The sequence below is a fragment of the Leopardus geoffroyi genome, chromosome B1, assembly GCF_018350155.1.
Source record: "Leopardus geoffroyi isolate Oge1 chromosome B1, O.geoffroyi_Oge1_pat1.0, whole genome shotgun sequence".
NCBI lineage: Eukaryota > Metazoa > Chordata > Mammalia > Carnivora > Felidae > Leopardus > Leopardus geoffroyi.
The window spans coordinates 147,266,932-147,279,048 of record NC_059327.1 but is presented as its reverse complement, the minus strand read 5'-3'; the positions used below and the strand labels follow the sequence as shown (position 1 = coordinate 147,279,048).

The 12,117-nt window shown below is 39.6% G+C and overlaps 1 protein-coding gene across 2 annotated transcripts in view; it reads left to right on the top strand.

The window, feature by feature from the left end:
• The first annotated feature begins 10,965 nt into the window (after positions 1 to 10,965).
• NPFFR2 (neuropeptide FF receptor 2) overlaps positions 10,966 to 12,117 on the top strand; it is a 95,018-nt gene continuing 93,866 nt past the window's right edge. For both annotated transcript variants that reach the window (XM_045473794.1, XM_045473793.1), the window contains exon 1: positions 10,966 to 11,469. The gene's annotated coding sequence lies outside the window, so the exon portion shown is untranslated. The remainder of the gene's footprint in view (positions 11,470 to 12,117) is intronic.

The window sequence follows — 12,117 nt, the reverse complement described above, 5'->3', positions numbered from 1 at the left end:
TATGTACTAACTTATTTAATCGTCACAAATGCCTTATGAATAGATAATACTATTATCCTCATTTTACAGATAAGGAAACCAAATAACAGAGAAGTTAAATAACATGTCCAAAATTCACAAAGCTGATAGCTATAGGACTAAAATTCAATTCCAGGTAGTCTGGCCCCAGTCATGCCCTCAACTATGATGTTCAATTGCTTTTATAACAAATACTACTTTTATCAAAGTAACGCCATACTTGATGACATCATATCTGGCTTTCTAATCCTGATTTCCTAAAGCAATTTATTAGCTCAACCAACATGCTTACCTGTTATGTACCAGTAACAATTTTAAGAGCTGGGTTTTCATAAGTGATTAAATCAGCACCCACTTACTTGGGGCTTATATTTAATGAAGAAAGCAGTTAGGTAAATATATATTAAAATGTGATGAATTTTAATAGATGTCTGCATAAAGTGCTAAAAGGGCACAAGAGAGGGCACCCTCTTTAGGGGAAGGCCATAAAGCAAACACCCCGTGTTGAAAAAGCAGGGCTTGTTTAGAGAATCATAGACTCAGAATGGCTGGAACATAGAAAGCAAAGGCAGACTGATAAGAGATAAGAATGGAAAAGTGGTAGAGGATAAACCAGAGAGCACAGTCTGTTCAATTGTCTACTTGATATTTTTCGCTTTGAAAACAACATGTTTAAAACAGAGCTCATTTTCTTCTGGCAAAATGTCCTTCTGGAGTGGTTCTCAATTTGGTGAATAATGCCCTAAACTACCTAACCAACCAAGGGAAAAATATTTGAGGCATCTTCATTGCTTCTTATTTTCTCGTATTGTAAGCCAACGAGCTTCCAAGTTCTGTCAATTGTACATCCTAGGTATCCAGACGGTCTCCATTCATCTCTCAGTCTAAATTGCTATGTGCAGTCCAGTACTTTTTTTGTTCTTAGCATCTTTTGAGGCAATCCTATATGCTTGTTCTCCCTCCAATGCATTGTATGTATATAGAGAGCAATCATTGTATAATACCAGTGCAATCATTCCATTATTCTGCTTAAATCTTCAACAGCTCCCTATTGCCCTCAGGAAAAACCTCCTAATTCTTGGTGCACTCAGCTCTTGACTTTCTGCTGCAATCTGTCCTTCCAGTCTTGCTCTGATGGCATGCGCTCTGGAATCCTGCTTTCCTGAACCACTTACTGTTATTCTAATGCAGATGTGGAATAGTTTAGTGGTTAAACTTGTGGCCTACCTGGTCAATCTGACTTGATTTCAAGTCCTGGCAATTCAACTGTTAGCTGTGTGGTTTTAAAAAAAGTTATTTAGCTTCTCTGAGACTACACATTCTTAGCTCTAAAAGAAAAAAATACACAGAATTTTTGTAAGGAGCAAATAAGATAATGCACTTTGCAAATTCCTGGCTTTTATTTAGCATTTAATAAATATTAATTTTGTGTCTTTTTTTTTTTTTTTCTCTTTTCTCCTCGGTTCCTGCAAATATGTTGTTCTGTCTACTTGGAATACCCTCTTTCTACCCAAGGGTTTGTCTGACAATTTTTTCCTTGCACTTTAGTATTATTTGAAGTACTAAATACTCTAATAACACACAGCTGAAATGTCGCCTCTTCCAGGAGGTCTTGCCTGGAGTCCCGAAGGAGGATCTAGAGAAATCTTGTTAAATATCCCCATAGTGACTTTATTACAGTTATCACAGGAATGTAATTATTCATTTGCCTGCTTTTGAGCCCTGGAAGAGACACTCTTTGAACTTGCTGCGCTCTGGAAATCCAGTAAATTCACAATACTTGTTGACTGAATATTATCAACCAGTTCAAGCAGATGTTTTGTTGGCTTGACTGTTACCATCTTACCAATATGTACTATTTTCTCAAGATAATTTTAAACCTAAGAAAAATCAGATATCTTTGCCCATTTACTCCTTCATTTATTAAATATTCATTGGGATTCTATACTAGGGCACTTTGCTAGGTTCAGGGATAAAAGCAACAGCAACCTCAAAACAAGCATTTAGTTCATACTATCGATATTTGAAGCCAAAACTTGATGTGTTAATAACCCCTGAGCCTGAAATAATGCTATAACTATTGGTTAACAAACCATCTAGTTAAGAACTGTTTTATTGACCTTTTTAAAATCAGTCTGCAAACCCCTGCAAAATCACTCTTCTTTATTTACATGTACATATGCTTGAAATACACATAGTGTTACTAAAAGAGACACTGACTTTATGAGACAGTAAGAAGCTTTTGCATGGCTTTGTATATCAGGTGGGCCAAACTTAGCAGACAATTTCTGACATTGGAAATACTTGTAAGTCTACACATGCATCCACAGGGAGGAATAGGAACATCCCAGGTATAGCTACATGGATATAAGCATAAAGATTCTTAGGCCTATATCCTAGATTTGATTTTGAGTGAAACACTTAGCTTCTTTCTCCCTCACTCTTCTCAAGTGGAAAAAGAAAACTATTTGATCACTTAGAACTCTTTATGATTTAGGGCGCCTGGGTGGTTCAGTCGGTTAAGCGTCCAAATTTGGCTCAGGTCATGATCTCATCGTTCGTGGGTTTGAGCCCCATGTCGGGCTCTGTGCTGACAGCTCAGAGCCTGGAACCTGCTTCAGATTCTGTGTCTCTCCTGTCTGCCCCTCCCCTGCTCATGCTCTGTCTCTCTCTCCCCAAAAGAAATAAACGTTAAAAAAATGTTCTTAAAAGAACTCTTTATGATTCTCCATAGTCTATGTGTGCCAGACCCATAACCTTATGTCCCTGCCCCCCTCACCCCTTGTCATTGAAATCCTCCAGTGGCCTTGTCTCCTTGCTCTTTCTCTTGACTTCTTGAGGCACCTGATGTTAGTATGTCCTTTTTGAAACTTGCCTGCTTTGATTTGATTTCCATGCCACTGGACACATTCTTTTCACACCTTTCTAATTAATCCTCATTTATTTCCCAGGACTATCTTGCTTTCTAACTTATAGATATTCCTTAAAGCTCTTAATTCAAGCTGCCTCTCTTTTCAAATTTTCCCTTGCTGAGTCAACTTATTCCTTCTGCTTTAACTATCACCTCCATGTGGATGACTCCCCAAATCTAAATTGGAAATCTAATCTCTCTGGCATACTCCAATTCCATATTTCAGCTGCTTATTTGGTATCACCATCTGGCTCTCCTGGATTCAACTTAAATTCAGTGTTTAAGGCAGAATCAGCATTGTGTTCAGGGTGTACATCTTTCTCTAGACCTTATGTTAATTGTGTTAGCATCCCCTGGTTATTGAAATTCTAAATCTAGTACAGGAGTCATCTTGGCCACATAGCAAGTTCCTGCAGCATGTACCTATATCAAGCATCCTACTTACCCCTTCTTTTCCCTTTCACTGTCTATTTAATGCAGATTACAGAAGATCTCTGCTCACATCCTCTTCCCGCTTACTGCTACTCTCACCTTTGTTGTCTGCTTAGGATTTGATGTACTCAATATTTAGGTCAGGCTCCTTCTCCTCAGCTAGCCTTGCCCATAGGGACCCACACATGCCCAGCTAGCCCACCCCCCATCCCAGGTCCCCAGACATAGTCCTCAAACCATGGGAGAAAGACAACACAAATCTTCCTAAATTGTAGATAACCCAATGCATGGAACACACAGTAGAGATGCTGAAAGTAATGGATAAGATATTCAAGATTTCCTTCTATAAAAATTTTTTTGCCTACTCATTCTAAGGATTCAAGAATTATATCTCAAATCAATTGTAATCAAATACATACAAATAACAATACATTGCTTACTGATAGCACCATTGGTTGTATTCTTTTTTCCACTTGCCTATTTCCTTGCGTTTTTTACATTATGACATTTGTCAAAGGAATAGCTTAGTTTAGGCAGATTAAAATGCTAAGGTGGAAGAAAGGAATTAGATCTGGAACAAAAAGAGGTCTTCTATTTTCCTTTCTAAATTGTGGTCAATGCTGTGAGCTTGGTCAACTTTCTGAGTGTCTATATGAGTGCACCCTTTCACCTTCATATAATACAGCAATAATGCCTGTCCTGATTACTTCTGAGTGATTGAGAAGCTCTAATTAGATGTAAAAAGATCTTTAGAGATTCCCAAACCTCTGGGAATTTGGCTAATCATCCAAATCACCTGGGAGAGTTTCCTAAGGCCTTGTCCCCAGAAATCTCATCTTTAAAGTCCCCAGTAACCTGCCATTTAGAAACCTTATTATACAAAATTTCAAAAGTGAGTATTATTGTAATATAACTCCTGGAGTCTAACAGTTGTCTTCCTGGGTCTTTGGCCACTGTTATTTCTGAGTTCAATAGCATCTTGATCATCTTTGGACTGCTTTTAGTTCTAAACTTCATATGTGTAGTTACCCTGACTTCAAAATCTTTAGATAATGACAAGTTTTGACCTTTACCTGTAAGGCCTCTGGCAAAGGGTTGATAAATGGATTTAGTCATTTCAGATGGTCAGAGCATTTTACAGTCTAAGTTGACAACATAAATCCACTCTTACATACAATGGATTAAACTAAATTCTCTAAAGTTATGGGTACTTGAGAAAACCCAGAAACACAGATATTTTGGAGTTAATAAAATGAATTGAATGAAAACATGCTTCTCACTCTAATGCTTCTTGGTGGTTTTGAACATCATCTTTCCAGGAAATGTGAGATTTTTAATTCCTAAGCATTCACCATAACGTGATCTATTTTTCCAGAAGCAGCACATAACTTTATCTGTCACATATTGTTACTGGAGTTTTGATAACCCATGATTTTTTTAAGGCAGCTTAAATGTAAGAATGAGCTCCTAGAATAGAACCAAAGCATATAACTAGAAACTACTTTGTAATGCCTTTCCACGGTTCAGTCTAACATAAAAGAGAGGTTAAGCAGGAAAGAAGTCTAATAATATCATTCTTTGAAGAAGAATGAAGTCTAATAATATCATTAATATTATTCCATACTACTCGGCAAAGCATTCATCACATCGCGGAGATATATAAAAAAGGTCAAATATATATTGTTTAGAAATCAATTGTCCAGTTGACCCTTGGACAATGCAGGGGTAGTGGGGTGCTGACCCCCATGCAGTCAAAACCCATGTGTAATTTTTGACTCTTCAAAACTTAACTATTAATAGCCTGCTGTGGACTGCAAGACTCACAGATAACACAGTTGGTTAACATATATTTTCCATGTTATATATATTATATACTGTGTGCCTACAGTAAGGTGAGCTAGAGAAAAGAAAAAGTTATTAGGGAAATCATAAGAGAAAATGCATTTGTGGTACTGTACTGTATTAATGGAAAAAATTTGCATATAAGTAGATCCACACAGCTCATGCCCATGTTGTTCAAGGGGCAATTGCATCTTGACTGATTCTGACTTTACCAATTCCTTTGTAAAAGAAAAGAAACTAGAGTATTTAGTACAAATTTGTTCCACGTGCTTAACGGCCCCCTGGCTTTGACATATGCCAAGTTTTAGCCTACCTACTCATCTATAATCAGGCCTTGAATAACTTTCATACTATCTATCAAAGGTCCCTGTGTTTCGATTTTATAAATGAATTTCAATTTCCTTATGTAGAGTTAGCATAATAGATAATCACGAAGGCGTGGGGCTCAGGCAAATTCGGGTTCAAACACTGTCCCTATCATTTACTAGCTGTGTGACTTTGGTTAATTACTAACTTCTGTAAGATTGTGCTGCTCAAAGTGTTGTCACTGGACCAGCAACATTTGCATCATCTGGGAGCTTGTGAATTCATAATATCACAATCACTTGTGGCAATGCTGTCTTCTCTTCCCTGTTTCCTGCTATGATGGTATTAAGTCATTATAGGTAGAGAAAGGGCACCAGGCAATGATAGGTCAGGTCTGGTTCCTTGAGCTAAAACCAGCCTCATCTGGCCTTTTAGAGAAAGGAGCTGTCCCTCACTGCTGAATCTGTTTTTCTGATTGCATAATTCCTGTGCACAGAGACTTCTTACGCAGATCAAGACCCAGACTCTCTAGGCACTTTGAATAATTTCAGTGGAGAATATGTGGGGTTTTTTTGTTTGTTTGTTTTTGTTTTGTTTTGTTTTGGTTCTTTATTTCACACACAATTTGTGGGGAATGAGGAGAGGAACAAGGCTTTGGACTCCTCTATTTGATTACCTTACTCCATAATGGCAGCTCTATCCCTCCCATGGAGCACCTTTTAGGGTTCATGACAAGCAACTGAAAAAGCCCCTCCTATCACTTCAGTGAGCAGCTGTGCAGACAGTGTTACAGAATAGGCTGGCCCTGGTCCTAAAGAGTCTAACATTCTCTCTCGTCTCCTACAGCCTATGCTTCTCTCATATAATCAAGCAAGGAACTGTTTCTACACATCCCTCAGGGTTCCCTAGCTCCTTAACTTTGCTCTTGCTGTTTCCTTTGCATCACCTGCCTAATCTACCCTATCCCCATCTTTCCATGTCTGAATGGAATTTATTCTTTGATGCTTAGCTCTTGATGCTTCCACATGTGATAACTTTCTTCTTTGACTCCAAACCTCTTTCCTAATCACATGCTAACCTGTGTCTTGCCACTCCATAACAAGCAAAAATGGAAGTTTCCTGAGTTTAGGAGCAGAGTTTTATGTATTTAAGTCCTATTCATTTTCCCCTTGCCCATCCAAAGTATTAGCACATGATTTTACCCAAGTAGAGCGTCAACAAATGTTAAGTGAATGAAATAGACTTCTTTCTGGAGAGACAAGGAAATAGACTAATTTGGAAAGCAAGGTGGACCGTTTGTATGGCTGGGATAACTAGAATAACTCAGTAACTAGATTTTAACTGAGAATTAGAATCATAGGCCCTTTATAACTTGAAAAACACTGGTTGAATATCTTTATATTATATAGACAAGCTGAAATTCATGAATCACTAAAATGACAAAATGGAACCAGGTTCTAGGACTCCTGATTTTCCATTCTGGTGTTTTTATCCAACTAAATAACATTTTCTTTTTAATTTTACAAACATTATTATAGTATAATTAATAAAAATTCTGGAAACAATATATTCATTCTACAATCATACCACCATGACATGTACACTGTTTTATCATTCAGACGCTCACTCAGATATTATACATAAGAATTCATATTTTTGTACACATGAGATCCTAATTTACCTAAAATATCATGCTTAATTTATTTCACTTAATATTTTCTACTTTTTTCTCTCTGAAGTTGTCACAGTCCTATAAATTTCATTGAGTTTGTATGCCAGATTGCCTATGGTTTTTCAACTTTAAGTTATTACAAATAATTTTCTGCTTGTAGCATTTATTTCCTTTGAATTATTTCTGATGGATATATTTACAGGAATTAGTTTATGAAGTCAGAGTCTAGGAACATTTTTTTTTTGGCTTCTATACATATTATCAAACTGCCTTTCAAAAGGATTATTTTAATTATAATACCTTCATATCAACCTGACAACCTGACAACCTGACAAATATTATTATATTTAATGGGAAAACGGAGTTTGACTATTGCCTTAATATGCATTGTTCTGATTATTAGCAATATCTGTTTCTTCTTTACAATTATAATGGTGTGAATTTTTACCTATGTCCTTTGTCTTAGGTTTTTCTTAATACAACATAAGCCTGGGTTATCTTCAGTGCAAACATTATTTTTAATCAATCTGTTGATTGACCACGAGGTCAAAACAACTAAATCAGAAAATATTGGACCAGAAACGACTACAGTTATGGTTATGTTCTTTCCCCACCCTCTTTCCCTCATCTTACCCTCCCACTAGTCACTTGGTTCATTTCTGCTCCTTTCTTTCTGGTTCTCTTTCTCCTTCCTGCTGTGCCTTCTATGATCTACTCTCCCAAAGCTACCATATGGTTAGCATGTCTGATCCTTCCTTCTGCACCACAACATATCAGTTTATTATCATACTGTGTAAAGCAATATTTCCAAAGTAGGGTACACATCATTTTAAATACCATGTAGACAAACTATTTTAAAATTCTTATTTTGTACTGTATATTAATATGCACTTTCTACTTACATCAAGTTATACTGAACTTTTTAAATGTTTTTTTAACGTTTTATTTATTTTTGAGAGAGAGAGAGACAGAGTGCAAGTGGGAGAGGGACAGAGAGAGGGAGATACAGAATCTGAAGCAGGCTCCAGGCTCTAAGCTGTCAGCACAGAGCCCGATGTGGGGCTTGAACTCACAAACCGTGAGATCGTGATCTGAAATGAAGTTAGATGCTTAATGGACTGAACCACCCAGGCGCCCCAAGTTATACTGATTTTAAACTTATACTAAAGATTATACTAAGTGAGGATTATACTAAGTAATAAATAATGACACATAAAGAGGTATATCTTTCTTTTAAAGATGAACTTTCATTTCTCTCACATGTAAAAGAAGTCAGAGATAAGCCAGTAAAAACTGGAAAAGGAGTTTTCCAGAGCAGTCCAGGACTCAGGCTCCTTTTATTCTGCTTCTCTGCCATCCTCAGCATGTAGTTTCTGTCCCATTATGCAAGGTGGTGTCTTGGGTTGCACCATATTTAAGTCAGCAGAGAAAAGGATGGATGGAAATGCTATTAAATGAGCAGGGAAACAATGTTTTAGGAAGAAGACAATCTAGTTAGACATGTTGAATTAGAGTTGACATGGAAATAGCAATTGGAGATGTCAAGTAAGAGTCTGGAACTCTGAGGAGAGGCCTACAAGTACAAATGTTTGGGTATCCTGCGTATATGTGGTAATTGAGGGCACTGGTGTGGCTATGAATGCCTAGAAGTTTAATTCAGAGTAAGAAGAGAAACGAACCTAGCACTGAGCTTTAAGTTGGTGCATTTATTAAATGGCTGTGTTGGAAACAAGAAGCCTGTAAGAGAGGGAAAAGTCATTAGCTACATATGCAGGGTAAATAACCAACAAAAAAATAGAGAAGAATTATGAAAGATGCCAAGAGAAGACACTGTTTCCAAAGAAGTCAAGCCCTCAAAAGCCAAGTAAAAATACTGGCTGAAAACAAATCCAATATATTTATCAACAGGGAGGATATCGGTGATCTTTGCTAGGCTGTTGCAAAGATGAGACATTTAGAATGAGATCACCAGAAGCTTGATCGGAGCAGGTCGATAAGTGAGCAAGTGAGAAAATGCCAACAGCACAATTGGACTGCAGTTTACAGTATGGCCTTGCCTGGAGGGACTGATGTGGGTGTGTGTACTTAAGGCCTTGCAGGAGCTTTTTATTAAATGGGATGGATCGAGTTGGTTAAGCGTCAGACTCTAGATCTCGGCACAGGTCATGATCTCACAGTTCATGAGTTCTAGCCCCGCACTGGGCTCTGCGCTGGCAGCTTGGGATTCTCTCTCTCTCTCTCTCTCTCTCTCTCTCTCTCTCTCTCCCTCTCTCCCCCTTGCTCTCTGCCCCTCCCCTAACTTGTATCTGCTCGTTCTCTCTTTCTCTCAAAATAAATAAATAAACCTAAAAAAAAGTGGGAATAACTCATTTGACAGGGAGATATACAAGAGAGATAGTGTGAGAATGCAGAAATGTGGGAGAGGGTGGCGAGCAAAGCTTACAGTTGTAGAGGTGAGCCTTAGCTAGTGGGAAAGACAAGCTTTTCTGTTTGAACCAGGTGAGGTGAAGCAGGATAAATGAAAGGGTAGAGGTTAAAGCAGTGTGTGTGGGTATTCAAGGGGAAGTAGAGAAGAGAAAGGGCATCTCAGGTCCTTCTCTGGTTTTATATAACTTTTCCTGCTATGGACATGGTCTAACATTTCCAGTAGGGTTTGGGGGTGTGGGGTAGAGAATCAGGACAACAGGTCACACTGTGTCATTTTATATGGTACAGCAAGTGTCTCACAATTTAATGACTATTGCATGACAAGTTTTGTATTTCTTTTCATTTGTAATAAAATTCTCACAAGCTAGACATTACCTCACTGTCTCATCAAAAACATTGCTATTATTCCTATCATTTTGATGATCTTTTTTTTTCCAGTAGGAAGAGAGATTGAATGGGATGGTGGTCTACATTTTTTTTTTCCACTTCAATTTGAGAATCTCAGATTAATTACAGAATGCCTTCCTCTTTTTAGCTTTCTTTCCCTGACATAATTTATTTTCTAAGCCTTGGTTCCTATTAGTTATCTGTTTAATGTCTTTCTTTTTTCTATGACTTTCTATGCATAGGGTATCCAGATAAACCTCACAGAGGTGGGAGTGGTGTCTCTACCTTGAACTTGGTGAAGTCTCAGGAGAGATACGTCTTTCTGCATCTTCAACATAGCCATAAAGCAGGTTTAAACACATGCATATCTGAATCAACAACCTTAATTCAAGGCCTAGGGATCCTATTTTAAAAGGTCTCTTCAAGCAGTTTTTGTATCCCACATTTACCAGGGATTCAGGAAGAAAGATTTAATAGAGAACTGAATTCAGCTTCTGAAGTCCTGCTTTGTCATTTGAAAACTGCCTCAGTGGCTTTGGACAAGCCACTGAACCTTGGAGCCTCTGTGTGGACTGGGGAGTAATTATATACCACCCATTGCTTAATAAGCCCATCCTTGTGAGGATCAGACCTGATAGCAAGCATATGCAAAGGCTGTACCCACACTTGACCCTGCCTGTGTTACTATCTTAAAGTACCTTTAAATGTTCCTTTCTCAGTAATTCTATAAACCTCTAAGTTAATACATTAAGTTTTAGGCATGGTCCATTAGCAACTTCCAGCTGAGCAGATTTTCTTGTCACAATCACTGAGCATTCACCCCTGGCTCTCTCCTTGCCCCTTCTAATTATGATGTGAATTCACATTTCCAGAATTCCAGAGAGGTTTTCTTGCAACCTAAAAGGCCTTTGCAAGGACTCACGGATGTGATGAGAACCTTAAAACAATAGCTAACGTTTATGGAATGTTTAATATGTCCAGGCATTTTGCACATACATGCCCATTCAATTCTCAGACTCCCCAGTTATTATCACCATAACCTCTATCTCTATTTTACCAAAGAGGCAGCTGAGGCACAGAGAGGCTAAATCACTCGCCCAAGGTGTGGAGAGGCAACTAACCACGCAAAACCAGAGGGCTGCTTTCTTTCCTTTGCTGCACACGGATTCTCAATTTCACAGAAAGTATCCACGTTGCCCTAGGCGGGATGAGAATAGCTTCTCCTCAATCCCAGCAGCCGGCAGGTGCCCCCTGGAGAGTGACGTTTCAGCTGGAGGGGACGAGGAGGCAGCGAGCTGAGCTCAGAGCCCGGGGCGCCCAGCCGGCGGGCAGCGACAAGCAGGGTTGGAGCCGCGGGGACAGCGGCAGGTGGCGGGAGCCGGGCCGAGCTGCAGCCCCGGGAGAGGTGGAACCTGTTGCTGAAGCCCGGCCAGGGCTCTCTGGCTGCCAGGACTCGGCCGTTGTGCGGGTGCAGGTAAGGGCGCGGCCAGGCTGGGCTGGGGTGCGCAGCGCTTCCGCCGGCTTTGAGGATTCCTGTTTGCGATTGGGGACGGTTACCTTGGATTTTGCACCTTTCCTCTTTCGACCTTTCCTCAATCCCTCTCCATCTAGTTCCTCGGGCACCCTCTGTGGAATCACTGTCCAGGAGGGTGTCACTTTGGTCACCAGCCCAACTTTTGCGGGGTGGGGGGATCTTTCCCGCCCGGACTCTCCAGGCCACGGATGCCTGTTCCCAGGCTGGCAGAGCTGGGACGCGACGAGGGAAAAGCGGCGCTTTGTTAACCATGAAGTTCAAAAACCCTCTCCAGGGCCATATTGATACAACTGTTAGATCTCCTCGCAGAGAGTGCTTGTTGCTAGCGAGACTTTTCTAAACTGCTGTCTTCACCCGTGGTGATTCTGAGCAATGATCTTTGCGTCTATGGCTGCATCTTGTGCGTTTCGACTTGCCAGAAAGGCTAAAATGTGGTTTCTTACCCTGGTACAGGACACCACAGAGCCCTCGGTGAAGGCACTTGGAGAGATTTTTTAGCTCTTCTTTGGACTGATATAGGGTTTCCAGAAATGCTGGTTTAGCCTCCCTTCTACCAAACCACCAGGCATTTTCCAACAGGCAGCCCTA